We start from the raw sequence: 10,489 nt of genomic DNA, 5'->3' as shown, positions 1-10,489 counted from the left end.
TACAGCTTCAAAGAATAAAATGGCAATAAACAACTATATATCAATAATAACTTTAAATGTAAATGGATTAAATGATCCAATCAAAAGACATAGGGTAGCTGCTTAGATAAGTAACAGGACCCATACATACACTGTCTACAAGACAAACACCTTAAAACTAAAAATGCACATAGACTGAAGGTAAAAGGATGGAAAAAATATTTTGTGCAAATGAAAATGAAAACAAAGCAGGGTAGCAATGCTTATATCACTCAAAATGGACTTTAAAACAAAGGCTATAGTAAGAGATAAAGAAGGCCACTATATAATGATAAAGGGAGCAGTCCAACAGAAAGATATAACTATTATAAATATCTTCACACCTAATATAGAAGCACCTAAATATATCAAGCAAACTTTGATGGATATAAAGGGTGAGATCAACAGCAATACTATAATAGTAGGAAATTTCGATACCCTACTAACATCAGTACATAGATCCTCAAGAAAGAAAATTAACAAAGAAACAGCAGACTTAAAGGACACACTAATCAACTCAATTTAATAGATATCTTCAATATCTTTCACCCTAAAGCAGCAGAATATATATTCTTTTCAAGTGCTCATGGTACATTCTCTAGGATAGACCACATGTTAGGACACAAAACAAGTCTCAACAAATTTAAGAAGGTTGAAGTCATATCAAGCACTTTCTCTGATCACAATGGCATGAAACTAGAAATCAACCACAACAGAAAAACTCAAAAATTCTCAAACACATGGAAATTAAATAGCAGGTTCTTAAATAATGAATGGATTAAGAATGACATCTAGAAGAAATAAAAAAAATTCTAGAAATAAATGATAATGAGTATACAACAACTAAAAATTTATGGGACACAGCAAAAGCAGTACTGAGAGGGAAGTTTATAGCACTACAGGCACAGTTTAAGAAGCTAGAAAAAGCTCAAATAAACAACCTAACCCAGCATCTAAAAGAACTAGAAAAAGAACAGCAAGTAAAGCCCAAATGTAGTAGAAGGAAGAAAATAATAAAGATCAGAGCAGAAATAAATGACAAAAAGGCTAAAGAAACAATACAGAGGATCAATGAAACCAGGAGCTGGTTCTTTGAAAAGGTAAACAAGATTGATGAACCTTTAACCAGACTCACCAAGAAAAAAAGAGAAAGGACTCAAATAAATAAAATTAGAAATGAGAATGAAGAAATAACAACTGACACAACAGAAATACAAAATATTGTAAGAAAATACTATGAAGAACTGTATGCCAAAAAACTAGACAACCTAGATGAAATGGACAAATTCCTTGAAACATACAATCTTACAAAAATCAATCTGGAAGAATCAGAAAACCTAAACAGACCGATTACAACTAATGAGATCGAAACAGTTATCAAAAAACTCCCAACAAAGAAAAGTCCTGAGCTAGATGGCTTCATAAGTGAATTCTACCAAATATTCAAAGAAGAACTAACTCCTATCTTTCTCAAGCTATTTCAAAAAATTCAAGAGGAAGGAAGACTTCCAAGCTCCTTTTATGAGGCAGCATAATTCTGATTCCAAAACCAGGCAAAGACAACACAAAGAAAGAAAATTATAGGCCAATATCCCTGATGAATTTAGATGCTAATATCCTCAACAAAATATTAGCAAACCGGATCCAACAATATATGGAAAAAATCATACACCGTGATCAACTGGGATTTATTCTGGGGAGGCAAGGCTGGTACAGTATTCACAAATCAATCAATGTGATTCATCACATAAACAAAAGGAAAGAGAAAAATCACATGATAATAATAGATGCAGAAAAAGCATTTGATAAAATCCAGCACCCATTTATGATAAAAACTCTAAGCAAAGTGGGAATACAAGGAGCATACCTCCACATGATAAAGGCCATTTATGACAAACCCACAGCCAACATCATACTCAATGGGCAAAAATTAAAAGCAATCCCCTTAAGTTCAGGAACAAGACAGGGGTGCCCCCTTTCACCACTCTTATTTAACATAGTCCTGGAAGTCCTAGCCACAGCAATCAGACAAGAAGAAGAAATAAAAGGCATTCAAGTTGGAAAAGAAGAAGTAAAACTATCAGTATTTGCAGATGATATGTTATTGTATATAGGAAACCCTCAAGTCTCAGTCAAAAAACTACTTGACCTGATAAATGAATTAAGCAAAGTGGCAGGATATAAAATTAATACTCAGAAATCAGAGGCATTTTTATACACCATCAATGAACAGTCAGAAAGAGAAATTAAGGAAAAAATCCCCTTTACTATTGCAACCAAAAAAATAAATTACCTAGAAGTAAATTTAACCAAGGAGACTAAAGACTTGTACTCGAAAAATTATAAAATATTGATTAAAAAACCCACAAATATACTATGGAATAATACTCAGCCATAAAAAAGATGAAATACTGCCATTTGTGACAATATGAGTGTGCCCTCAGAGTACTGTGTTAGTGCTAAGTTAAATGTCAGATGGAAGAGAACAAGAATCAAATTATTTCACTCATGCATAAGATATCAAACAAACAGCAACAAAAACAAACAAAAAATTCATAGACACAACAGTGTGATGGTTACTAGAGGAAAAGAAGGTCCAAAAGGATAAAGAGGGTAAAATACTCCATCATCAAATAAATGGTAATGGAGAGGAATAAACTTTTAGGGTGATCACACATGTAATGTACAGATGATTATTATAGAATTTTAAACTTGAAATTATATAATGTTATTAACCAAATTTTACCCCCATAAGTTTAATTAGAAAAGAATATGAGAATTAGATTTAGAATTTAAATTTAGTTTTAATTTAAAAGTGGTAAGGAAGAGGTTGAAAACCTCAGACCTGGAATCTGCTACTGGGTTTGAGCCCCAGTTCTGTGATGTAAGAGCTGTGTGACCTTCGCATATAACTTAACATCTCTTGGGAAAACATCTGTGTTAGGCTTGCTCACTTATACTTCGCATGTGGCAGAGCCACATGTGTGTAGCTTATGTGGGGCTATAGGTGCTTGCCCTCAGGGCAGATTGCTTGCCTGCCACTGAGAGGAACCATTTGACGGATTGCTCAGGTGCTGCTGTGAGGGGTGATTTTGCTTTTCATTTGCCTGCTGCCTTGAGAGGTATTTTTTCCCTGCCTATTTGCTCCCCTGCCTTTGGGACACTCTAATAAATGGAAATGACCCTACTCTTTCTGGCTCTGCAGTTTCTCTACCATCTGCCTGAATCCAATATGAACCTGCCTGGCCTTGGCCATCAGCATTACATCTGGCGTAGTGGGCAGGGTTAGGATAAGATTGGTATGAAACTAGCAACAACCTTAAAGGGTGAAATAAAGAATAGCCACTGTTTGCAAGCTCATGCTTCCCTGTGGCTGTCTTTTTAGGGGCTATGGGCTGGATGCCTTTTTACAGCCCCATGAGAAGAAACCAAAAGCTCTGTGCGAGAGGCTGTGTGAGGTCAAAAGCTTTAAGATGAGCTGCAGACCGAGCACCAACAATGACATGAACTGCAATGGCTGCTGGAGAAGGAGACTGACTGCTTTTAAAAGCTTCAGTGTAAAATGCAGGCTGAACACCAACAGCGCCTGGAACTGGAATGGCCCTTTGAGAAGGAATTCAAGAACTCCAGTTTGCACTGGAGGCCAAATGTTGGCAGTGGCACTTGTTAGAGACCCAGCTGCAGGTTCAAGAGCTTGAGTTTCAGCTCCAGGCCAACGGCCAGCAGCCACAAGAGCTGAAGCAGTCACTGAAGGAGTGCTGACAGAGGGTCTCCAAGTCAGTGTTCATACTCATTTCTGACTCCTCTGAGGAGTAAGTGGAAGAGATTTGGGCTGAAACTGCCATCAGCAGACCCAAAGCCCAGCCGGTAGTCACCCAGAAGGTAAAAAAACCCAGCAGCCAAAATTGCCTCAGGGGCAGGCACAACCCGGTTTGCAAGTAATTGAGCATTCTGTGGTCCAGCCCTACACCCAGACAGAGTTGATGGAGTTAGTTAGGGGGCAAAATTCAGGCAGAAACCCATCAAGCCTCTGGCAGGTTGGTTGCTGCGATTGTGGGACATAGGGGTGGATGGCATCACGCTCTCCAGTACAGAGGTGAATAAATTAGCTGCCATGCATTCCTTCTGGAGGCAGCATCTTCATAACCGCCATGGCAACCCAGGAAACCATACCCTAATAGAGTGGGTGATGGCCACCATTTGTACAGTCTGTCAGAATGCTGGAGACTTGCCAGGGGCAGTGAGTCGGTGGCAGTTGTATACTGAGCTGCAGCAGGTCCTCCAGGAACTATGCTGCTTCCAACCTGAGGTCCTCTGGGCTAGACGAGGAAATATTTATGGCAGGAATGAGAGACCTTATTCTCTGTAGCACCCCATCAGTCCTTTTTGAGTCACTAGTGGCTCTCTTGAGCCCCTATGTGAGGCAGCCCATTAACACTGTTACAGAGACAGTGGCAGATTTGGGGGAGGTGAAGGAAGCATGGAACCATAGGGCTGCTGCCCATGCTGTCCGCTAGCTAACAAAAGAAACAGGCCTGTAAAGGTTATTTGAACACGGATGTGAGTATATGTGATTGTGGCTGGGGAAGATAAAGAGAAATTGGATGGAGGGTGTAATAGAGTCCCGTTAGAGCTTTGGTGGCAGCTTAAGCTGGAACAGAGGTTCTAGCTACTGAAAAAGTGGGGGAAGAAGGCAGCACTGGCAGCTGCCAAGAAATGGCTGGTGTTTGGGTTGGACGGCTGCAGGATTATATGATGGAGACAGCTGTGGAAGAGGAGGACCCCCAAGACCTGTTGTTGCAGTTTGAATGGGGGAAGGCCAAAGGACCCTTCTAATGGAAACAGGCAGGGACTGGTGGCACCATGTGGAATTGGCAATCCACTGGTTCCCTTCTAGTGTATAGCAGGTGTTGGCCTTAGAAGATAATGTGAGCTTTTGCAGCATCTATGAGAACTGTCAAGGTGGCACAGGCCTTGAATGTGTTTGGCCCTGCTAGGTTCTGTGAGCTTGCTGAGGGTTAGGATGGGGTGTATGGGTATATGGCAACAGACAGAGCACTTATGGAAGGGTGCTGAGGTCCATTATCAAGAGCTGTGTGGCTAGTTGCCTGTAGTGGACTTTCACCTTGGGTGGTTTGCAGACAGCTGAGCTGTCTATTGTGGACTGATTATTGAGCAGTTCAATGGACTCTTGAAAGAAAGACTGCAATAGGATGGGGGCATGGGCCCCCTGCTGGGTGGACACAGCACTGGTGTCTACAAGAGACCCTGATGGTGGGTGCCACCGAACCTGTGGAGGCCCTTCTGTGTTGTGGACCATTAATGGCAAAAAGCCATTATACATTTGAGGCTTAGCGAAAGGCTAAGTTCTCCCCCCTCCATCTCCTTATTTGGCTTTGATGCTGAGTATTTGCACCCACTCCACTTGCTTCCTTGGGTTGCAGGAAGCAATATACATGCCCTTCCTCTGACTCTTTGTTTGTTTCAGATGTTTGTAAATTTCACTAATGTATCCTGTTTTTGCCTTGGGAGAGTTCCTGCCTTAGCCTTTGATGTGCAACTTTGTATCAGGGTCCTTGATTTGCATAGGTCTATATAATAAAGCAAACTGAGGCTATGGGGCACTCAGATACTGCCAGGCAGTTTGAAGAGTCCTCCCGGTCCCATCGTTTTTGTTTTGACAAAGTGTGTTTCCTTAATTCCACACTGTTATTAGGAGCCGCGCAGTCCGTGGCACTTCTGCACCAGGAAGCTGCTCCCATCCAGTTGCAGAGACACACCAAGGACACTTTAAGGACATGGCCCTGGATTGTACACCCACCTGTGATGGGTGGCCTTATTGGTACTGTGGGGTAGGAGGCTAGAGGTGGGTCTCCAGTTAACTCCCTGGGCAGGGTGCTCAGGGAAACATTGTGAAGGGCACCTTGGTAATTATTGTCATTTTGGTATAACTTGTGCCTTTGTAAATCAGTTGCTGTAGTCTGTACTGTTTCTGTTTCTACTTGTACCTGACTCCTCACACAGAAGATATCTATCATATAGATTGTGAGGTAAGCAACAATCTAAAGGGGTAGAATGTAGGGAAAACAGCTATGTTAGGTTTGCTCACTTGTACTTTGCATGATTGTGTGTATGCACGTGGTAGAGTCATGTGTATGTAACTTATGTAAGGCTATGGGTGCTTTCCCTCAGCTCAGATAGCTTGCCCACCGCTATGAGGGGCTGTTTTGCTGTTTGTTTGCCTGCTGCCATGAGAAGTGGTTTTTCCCTGCCTGTTTGCTCCCCTGCCATTGGGAGAATGTAATAAACAGGAACAGTCCAATGCTTTCCAGCTCTGCAGTTTCTCTACCATCTGCCCAAATCCAATGGGAACCTGCCTGGCCTCGGCCACCGGCATTACAACCTCACCGTGCCTCAGTGCTCTCCTCTATAAAGTGCATTGGTAAACAGTACCTGCTTCATGGGTTGCTGTACAGAATAATGACTTACTATGCACTAAAGCAATTAGAACATTGTGTGCACATAGTGCTGAACAAGTGTTGGCTATTATTGTTAACCATCTTGATAGTCTGGATAGGGCTCTGGCTGAAATACAAACTTTGGCTGGCATACTACAGTGATCATGAATCAGGGTCATGGTGCACAAGGCATTCAGCCGGTAATAGCTGAAATCAAGTCATCAGTAAGGGGGCAAGGAGGAAAACAAAGACAGTGGAATTACACGGGGTGATTACCAGCCATATTTGTATGTTTAAAGCCCTGTTACCTACATTATCTTCATTAGTAATGAGGAGGAAAAAGAAAAGAAGCTTTTGATGAAAAAAGACCTGTGTCGAAGGGATATCCACTTCCTGTTTGTCTTCCTCTCCCCTATTGGATTGTGGTGTGTGCAGTGGTCAAATATATCAGACGCATGAGTGTATTACATTGTTAGAGAGCCTGTGACCACAAAGAGTTGTTTTCTGGGAACACCAGCTGAATACTTGAAACTAAACAGAGTTGGCCTCTTTTAACCCACCCGATTCCCCAAATCTTCATTACCTGCTTATATGTCTCCTCTTTTAAATAAACAAACAAAAAAACTACATAATTTTAATTATTTATGAGTTGTGGTTGCTGTTACTGTTTTTAGGACTACGCTTTTTAAAAAAAATGTACATAAGAATTGGCTTTCCTTCCTTGGGCCAAAATACTTGTTCTATCACACAATTAAAGCAGAATAGAGTCTTTTTGTTTTCTTCTTTTCCAAGTGAAAGGAGAGGAGATAGAGACAAACTCCCGCATGTGCCCAACTGGGATCCACCAAGCAACCCGTCTGGGGCAGATGCTCTACCCATCTGGGGCCATGCTTGCAACCAAGCTATTTTTAGTGTCTGAGGTGGAGGCTCCACAGAGCTGTCCTCAGAGCCAATGTGCTCAAATCAATCAAGCCATAGCTGTGGGAAGGGAAGAAAGAGAGAGAGAGCAGAAGAAGGGTGAGGAGGAGGGGGAGGAGTGAAGAAGCAGATAGTCATTTCTCCTGTGTGTCTTGATTGGCAATCAAACCTGAGATATCCACACACCAAGCTGATGCTCTACCACTGAGCAAACTGGCCAGAGCCAAAATAGAGTCTTTTAATATAGGAATAAAATAACTCCACTGTGTTTCTATTAGCCAGTTTCACTCTTTAGGGCATGGGTATCTGAAGTACCCAGCTACCTCTGATTTAATCATTTCACCTGTCCCTATGTTTTTAAATGTGTACAGAATCAACCTGTGCAAGAACTGGCTCAAATCATTCAGACCTATTGCTACAAATGTCTGCTAGAGATGACCATAATCAAATGTTGTTATCTGTCCACTTGGCCAAAAACAAAAGGCTCTTATTTGCATCAACATTAATATGTATTAGACTGTTGTTCTTTGCATGGGACCAACCACAAAATGAACTTGCTGCTGGTGGGACAGAGGAGAGAATGTTTCAGGATTCTACATACATATCCCCAAAAACATCTTCTGAAAACTCTCAAGGGATGACCTCTTCAATAACTGCTAAGTTTAGGGAAACAAGAGAATCTATTCATTTCTCTTCCACCTGAGTAATAAACTTTGGGAATTAAAGAATTAAGGAATATGTCCCCAAATCTGGCTCTACCTGATGATCTGGACAATCACACTATTGCTCTCTCAGGATAATAGTACTACCTGCCCTCCAGATAGAATATTAAGTACATTGTATGATCAAAGACTTTGCAAACATTATTTCATATGATCTTCACATCTTTTGGCTTACAGCCCAGAGAGTTTAGGCAAATCTCAAGCTTCACAGTTAGTAAGTGAAAGAAGCAGAAGTCCAAGCTCTTCAAGCTTTTATAAAAAGTCTCTGTAGAAAACTTTAGAAAATGGAAGCTCAAACATTACCCTCTGATGTGAAAACATTCCTTTCTCCTTCATATATTAGTTACCAAGTGCAGAAAGGCCTCACTCCTGTTGGCCTCACCTTTCTTAGCAGGTCTTGACCAGAGTGTATAGTCTGACTGTGAGCACACAGAATTTCAAGAGTGAGAAGCTAAAATACTGAAAACCAGAACTATTTAACAGAATAAAAACTCGCCAATAACCACTGCATAGTCACACACAATTCACTGAAGCATGATCTATGTATATTGCACAGATAAGAGAAGATGTTCTTTAAAATTACATGTCTTAACTTAGAACTATTAAAAAGTGTGCTGTAATATTCAGGACTTAGCAGTTTATTCTTATGGACAAAAAAAAACAGAGTTTATGCCAGCATGTATCTTATTTTTAAATAATGTGTCCCTTGATGCCATCTTTGGGTGCTCACATATAAAGAATTAGATGCCAAGAAACAGCGTCTCCTGAGAGCAGGTGATCATGAGGATAACTCTGCTTTCAGGTGGGGCCCTGTGACCAGGTGGGCACTAAGGAGCAGAGGAAGTCCACAGCACTAGATACCACAGCAAAGCCTTCCACCTCTTGTCCATCAGTCCAGAATTATTTTCATGAGGGCAGATAGCCAAGATCAACCACAGGAATAAAACAGGGGCAGATAAGATGTTGAGAAAATGATAGGAACACACACTTTGCAAACAACTGGATTCAAGAGAACATGTGTAGTATAAACATTGGGGGAATGCCATCTGCCTACTCCAAACATGAAGTTAAAAGAGGAAGAAAGCAGTGTCTTGTGTTATTAAAAAGCTGGGGTGCTGTAGGGTGGGAAGAACGATCTTTTCCCAGCTTTATTGATATATAATTGACATGTAACATTATGTAAGTATAAGGTATACAATGTATTCATATATATACATATAAATGATTACCACAATAGCATTAGTAAACACCTTAATCACTTCATACAATTACTTACCTTTTTTGGTGTTAAGAATATTTAAGGTCTACTTTCTTAGTAATTTTCAAGTATATAATACAGTATTAACTATAATCACTATGCTGTACACAGAATCCTAGAAATTATTCATCTTATAAATGCTATCTCTCTCTTTTTAGTTGTTCTTGGGTTTTCAGAGCAATAGGGGCAAGGGAAGTTTCCTTTTGTAGCACAACATCGCCATCTTATGGACAAAACTTGTATGGTGCAAAGTTTCTCTAAAGTGAGCATTTCCTAACAGCCTCTGCCAGGAGCTTTTTGTGTTGACCTAAACAGTCCAACTCTGCATCTTCAATGTCCACTATTTCCAGAGGTGGTCCAGAGAGAACTCTTCCAATTTTAAAGTCAAATATTTAAGGCAAAAACCTGAGCCTCATGGCATTTCCACCTAGTTCTTAAGATTAAAAAGTCTTTTTGGAATTTTGAATTTCAGATGGGGGTCTGATCACTAGCATTAGTTTCACACTGAAAACTCCCACTGAAGTGTACTCCACAGAAACATTCATTCTTGCTTATAGAAAAAAGTAAACTGTACTACAGTTAGCAAGATGAAACCATTGCAAAGAAAAAGACTCCTTCCATCCTCATCACCCTTATGAGCCAAATTTGAGTTCTATTGTTTCCTAATTTTAAATTTTATTGGAATATTTCCAGTAGTCTCTGGTGTGCCTCCATGCTGTTGTTGTTCAGTGCTTTATTTTAAAATAACTGTGTAAAGGCCCTGAATCAAGGCCAATGGTTTATAGTAGCTGTTGGTTTCAAACAGGAACCAAAAGCAACGTCTTCCTATAGTCTGTTGGTCATTCAGGACCTCAATGGGAATGGCCAATTAATTCAGTTGGAAGAAACATAGTCTATAGAAAAAATAAATAAATAAAATAAAATAACTATGTAAAAATTTATTTTGGAAGTGTGGGATATCTTGGGTATGTTTCTCCAAATCAAGGCTTAAATACAGAAAGTATTTTTTAAATGAAATTGTGTGTATTTAAGGACAATAATTACCACCATTAAGCTAATTAAGGTGTGTCTATATCTTCACATAGTTGGCTTTGTGTGTATTGGTGTGTGGTGAC

The 10,489-nt window shown here is 40.2% G+C and overlaps 1 non-coding gene across 1 annotated transcript; it reads left to right on the top strand.

Annotated features, from left to right (window-relative positions):
• The first annotated feature begins 10,128 nt into the window (after positions 1-10,128).
• LOC136332381 (small nucleolar RNA SNORA2/SNORA34 family) lies at positions 10,129-10,266 on the top strand. The gene has a single exon (XR_010730650.1). It is a non-coding gene; the product is annotated as a small nucleolar RNA SNORA2/SNORA34 family (small nucleolar RNA).
• Positions 10,267-10,489: the final 223 nt, after the last annotated feature.

Source organism: Saccopteryx bilineata, chromosome 3, assembly GCF_036850765.1.
Source record: "Saccopteryx bilineata isolate mSacBil1 chromosome 3, mSacBil1_pri_phased_curated, whole genome shotgun sequence".
Taxonomy (NCBI): domain Eukaryota; kingdom Metazoa; phylum Chordata; class Mammalia; order Chiroptera; family Emballonuridae; genus Saccopteryx; species Saccopteryx bilineata.
The sequence above is the reverse complement of the archived record's forward strand: the minus strand, read 5'-3'. Positions and strand labels throughout refer to the sequence as shown.